This window comes from Pinus tabuliformis, chromosome 2_2, assembly GCF_031772625.1.
Source record: "Pinus tabuliformis cultivar Carrire ecotype Pingquan chromosome 2_2, CPIR1, whole genome shotgun sequence".
NCBI classification, from domain to species: Eukaryota; Viridiplantae; Streptophyta; class Pinopsida; order Pinales; family Pinaceae; genus Pinus; species Pinus tabuliformis.
In genome coordinates, this window is record NC_142300.1 from 1,014,858,153 (window position 1) to 1,014,864,152 (window position 6,000).

Here is a 6,000-nt window from a genome sequence, read left to right on the forward strand (position 1 = left end):
TCTTGATAGTTTGAGGAGTGGTAATTTCGAACAATGAATTACAAGATATGGTTGGATTCATTTCTTCTTTCTCGATGCGATCTTTCACTTCTTGCACCTTTTTCTTCTTGATATGTCCTTCTATCTTGAGAGTTTGAGGAGTGGTAGTTCTTGCCAATGCTTTACAAGATATGGTCTGATTCATTTCTTCTTTCTTTGGGGTGGGGTCCTGGCGTATATCTTCTTCTTTTGATGTTTCTTGATCCTTTTCTTCCTCCTCTTCATATTCTATGTAAAATAATTTCTTCTCAGCACACTTATGACCTTTAGTGCATTTGCTATCACAGTTGTAACAAAGCCCTTTTTTTCTTTTTTCTTCCAATTGTTGTGGTGTAACCCTTGTAGGTTGTGGAAGGCTAGGAGAAACAACACTTCCATCTTTATAGTTGTGAGGGGTACGCTTCCTGGTTTCCATAATTTTTCTTTCCACTATGTCACAAAGCCCTTTTACTCATTCCAATTGTTGTGGTGTTGCTCTAAAGAAGGTGTTTCTCTTTGTATCCTCATAATGTGCTATCATTTCCTCCGTGAAAATTGACCACGTAACAAGTTGTTTACGAGAACAAAGCTCTTCGTACCATAAAAATTGATTTGGTTCTAAATATGAAGATGCAATACATACCTTTTGTAACAATTGTACACCATGTAGATCAAAATATTGCTCCATCTGAAGTATCCAATTTACCGGATCCTTCCCATCAAACTTCCTCATCTTGCTTTTTCTTGATTTTAGGAGCTCGACCTTGAAACTACTGTAACTCTATACTTTCAGATCTTTAAATTCTGAAATTGTTATCTATAGTAGCCCTCTATGTCCTCTTTCCAATTCCACTAGTCTGATCCAAATTGGATTCTTTAAGAAATAGTTATGCACAATCTCCTGCAGTGACCTGATTGTAGACTAGTTCAGTAGAGTGAACTTGTATGAAGTGCCACGTGTCACTGTTTCGACCTTTGACTCTGAAAATTATATAAAAGAAAACTACAGTCCGTCCTCTTTCTGTAACTTCTTACGAAATTTCAATCCGATGCTCAAAAAGAAAGTTATGACGATTTTCCCCCGGTCACCTGTTTTGAATGTAATTCAGGAGTCTACAAAAAGACCAACTTCCTCAGATCATATCTCCGAAAATATCGCGCAAAAAGCTCTGAAATTCGGACCCAAGGTTCATCGTGATTTCTTCTCAAATGGGTTTTTTTTGCGACTTCTGAAACGTCACAGAAAAAAGTTATAGCGAAAATGCCACGATGACCTGTTTGGAGCAGCGAAAACCTAGAATCCAAAGCTCTGATACCAAATGTTATGAAACCAGCTCAAGAAAAGATAGATCAACGCCTTAGAATTCAGCCTCTTCGAGGGGGCAACCTCCTTTACATTACATAAATGAACAATTCTTGGATGATACAAATGAAAAGACCTCCTTTCTATATATAGGAGTCTAAGGGGTCATAACATAATTAGAGCTGACATAACAATAATAATGTAAGGGCACAATAATAACAATAGTGGGTTTCTATGGGGCACAATAGTAACATTATGGGCATTACATGGGTACATCAATATAATAAGTGGGTTATACTAATAACAATAAGGGGTTACACTAGTAGTATAGGGGCCTAACAATGGCTGATGAAGGTTGATGAAACGGGATCATAAAGGCTTAAAAGTATTCTCATTATGTACTTTGATCTTGAAAAGTCTAGATCTGAATACTGACGCGTGTTTTATTCTGTAAATATGATGATATGGGTATGACTGAAGTCTGGAATAGTTGTGATGTTTTAAGTTAGTATTTACAGATCAGTACACAGGTTCGCTTTAGTAAAAGAGCGTATGCACGCTGGTTCAACATATCAAAGTAGAATATACATAATATATTGAAATTTGCAGACCTATACGCTAGTTCCCTTTGGTAAAAGTGTGTATACACGCTGGTTCGACACATGGAAGTAGCGTATACCTTATGAAGTATGATGTTTAAAGTTTCAGTTGTTTATGTTTGCTATTGCAGAGTTCTGGGTTCTACTTTGTTTCGCATGTACATGCTAGTTCACTTAACTGAAGTAGCGTATATAAATCTATTTGGGAAATAAAATTATTGATCTGATAATACTGATTCACCCCCCCTCTCAGTATTATTTCCAACAATTGGTATCAGAGCAGGTCCTTTAGAAGAAGCTTGATCGCTTGAAGGGAGATCCATCATCATGAGTAATCAAGAAAGCGTGGGATCCATTAGACTGCCAATCTTTGATGGGAGCAATTTTGTTTATTGGAAAATAAGAACCACAACCTATCTACAATCACTTGGAACGGATGTCTGGGAAATTGTGGAAGGAGGATATACATTTCCAACAACAATTCCTACAGATACGACAGGTAAAAATCAATATGAAACCAATTCCAGAGCTGTCAATACTTTATTGGGAAGTTTGTCACAATCAGAGTTTGTCAAAGTCATGCAGCTCAAATCAGCCAAAGAAATATGGGACAAAATCATTCTGAGATACAAAGGAGACTCTCAGGTAAAACGTGCTAAACTTCAAACTCTCGAAATTCAGTATGAAACTCTTAAGATGCACAGTGATGAAAGTATAGCTGGTTACTTATTACGTATAGATGAGGTTGTTAATTGTATGAAGAATCTGGGTGAAGAAATAAAGGAAGTTACCTTACTTGAGAAAGGTTTGAGATCCTTATCTGCTAAATTTGAATCAAAAGTGTCTGCCGTAGAATAAAAATAGGATCTGCAGACTATAACTATGACACAGCTTCACGGAATCTTAACTGCTTTTGAGATGAGAAAAAGGAGGACCATCAGATATGAGATAAGCCGCATTTAAAGCTTTAGCAAAAGGAAAGGAAGAACACAATGAATCAGGACATATTTCAGAAGAAGAAGATGAGGTAAACTTTGTCAAGAAGCTTCAATAGGGTTCTAGAAGATTTAGAGGTAATCTACCCTTCAAATGCTTTTCCTATGGCAGAGTCGGTCATTATGCTGCCAAATGTCCTCATAAAGATAAATATGAAAAAGGGAAGGAATATGCAAAATGGAATAGAAAACAAGTTGTAAATAAAAAGAGTTATTATACTCATGAAGATAGCGATGATTTATCAAATAGTGATGAAGATGAAAATAGTAATGACTATAGACTTCTAATGGCTTATGATGATGATAATTTTTGGGATGCTTTAGAAGAAGATGACCTTCATGAAGAAATCTCTAAACCCAAAATCTGTTTAGAAGAAAATAATATGATTATAGATACCTTGACATACCAACTTGCTGAAAAAGAAAAACACAATGAAAAACTAGAATGTGAAATTGCGGGTCTAAGAAAGGATCTTGAGAAAACGAAATCTCTCAATCTTAGATTTGCTAAAGGATCAAAAACCTTAAATCAAAATTATCAAAGTGCAGCGTTCACCTTTGATAAAGACAGGTCTTGGATATACTGAAGAAGCATCTTAATCACAGAAGCCGTCAACCTCCACTAAAAGCTATCTTGATGCAGCAAAGACCAATGAACAATATGACAATCGTCAGTAAAGGCATAAAGCAGATCACCAGGTAAATCAGACTCAATTTATTCCAAGGATGAATAGAATCCACAACCAACCTCAGGTAAATCATACTCAATTTTCTCCAAAGATGAATATCAATAGAAGCTACAATCACCAGGTCAATAGATTCGATAGTCGTAGGAACTTCTTTAATGGGCAATGTTTTTCATGTCATAATTTTGGACATAAAGCTGCTCAATGTGTTGCTTACAAAACCATCATGACTAGAGAAGCACGAAATCAAAGGAATGTAACAGGGGTCAAGAAAATTTCCTATAATAACTTTTCTCTTCTTGAAAATGAAATAGAATGCTCAATCTGTAACAACTTTGGTCATGAAGAATCTGAATGCAGGAGCAAATTTCAGCAAACATCTCAAAAGGAGCAAACTCCATTAAATCCCAAGATATGGAGAAGGAAAGAATCTCAAACAGAAATATGTGGTATAGCCTTGTATGTAGAAGGACAAGAAAATCAGTGGTACATCGACAGTGGATGCTCAAAACACATGACAGGTGACAAAGAAAAACTTCACTCATATAATGCCTTAGAAAAGGAAATGAATGTCTCATTTAGAAATGACACTCCTGCTGTTATAAAAGGTAAAGGCTCTGTTTTCTTGAAAGAAAAGGTTAAAGTTGGAAATCTTATGTATGTAGATGGTTTAAAGCATAACCTGTTGAGTGTCAGTCAAATGTGTGATCAAGGAAATGAAGTGGTGTTTCGATCAAATGGATGTGTTGTTCATGAGCTTGATACAAGGGAGACCGTGATCAAAGGTACAAGAACTCCAAACAACTTATACATATTCAAGGGAGGACAACAACAATGCTATCTAAGCAAAAATGATGAAAACTGGCTGTGGCATAGAAGATTGGGACATCTAAGCTTTTCTCAAATAAGAAAATCATGCAGATTCAAGGATGTTCATGATCTTCTAGATATCAGCATCCCCGAAAATACAATATGCAAACCATGTCAAATTGATAAGCAAACCAGAGCTCACTTCATTGAAAAAGAAGGGTCAGTTAGTAAGCCTCTTGAACTTGTCCATACTGATTTATGTGGACCATCAAGGAAAAAGTCACCTCGTGGAGAAGAATACTTTATTTTGTTCATTGATGATTTTTCCAGAATGTGTTGGATAGGTCTTCTCAAGCATAAAGATGAAGCTTTTGAAAAGTTCCAAGCCTTCAAAGCCTTGGTTGAAAATGAATCAGATCAAAAAATCAAATGCCTCAGATCTGATCGAGGAGGGGAATTTACCTTGGATGAATTCTTTGACTTTTGTGAACAACATGGAATAAAAAGGCAATTCTCCACCGCAATGACTCCTCAGCAAAATGGTGTGGTTGAAAGAATGAACAGAACAATTCAACAAATGGCTCGAGCTATGCTAGATGTGTTAGAAAATTATATATTACGGAGCAATGGAACACATAAAATATTGCAGAAATATAAACACAGAAAATGCATAGAACAAGAGAGACACAGATATACGTGGTTCGCCTAGTTTGGGCTACGTCCACGGAGAAACAACCAGTCCTTCTTTTATTATATTATCCAGCAAATTGAAGAGATACAACCTACGACAGATCTGCTATAACACCCTCTTCGCTCTCAATCTCCTCTCTCTTCCTCACTCAGAATACAGATCTACATAGACGCAATACAATTCCCTCATATATAGTAAGGGGTTGCCTTCTAGGGCAAAAAACCCTAAATTAAACATAACTTCTACCGTTAGATCATCCGCCTAATGAATAGCCTAGATTGACTAGAAATTACTAGATTTTTAAAAGGCAATTTTACATCTATTTTTAGCTTCGGGGGTGTTGCCCCCGAACCCCCGCCGAGGGACCACTGGCCTCCGAACCCCCTAGCCGGGGGGGATTAGACCCCCTGAACCCCCGGGGGGGGACAAGTCCCCTTGCACCCCCCCCGCGTGGAGGGGTGTACAGTCTTCTTGGGGTATACATCCGGCTGAAACCTTTGAATATAGAAGATAATCAGGCTCCACACCCAACAAGATGAATCTGGAACTCCTGGAACCTTATGGGGTGAAGCTACATTCGCTACTGTAACTATTCTCAACCAAGAAAATGTTCGGGTAAACAACACTCAAACTCCACATGAACTTTGGTATGGTAAGACTCCTACTGTAAAATACTTTAAAGTTTTTGGAAGAAAATGTTACATCAAAAGGACTGATGAAAAACTTGGTAAGTTTGAACCCAGAGTAGATGAAGGTATTCTTCTTGGTTATTCTTCCTAAAGTAAAGGATATAAATGTTATAATAAAATACTTGGAAAAATTGTTGAAAGCATTGATGTTGTAGTTGATGAAGCATGCAAAAATCCAAAACAGATAAAATCAACAGAAGATTATAACA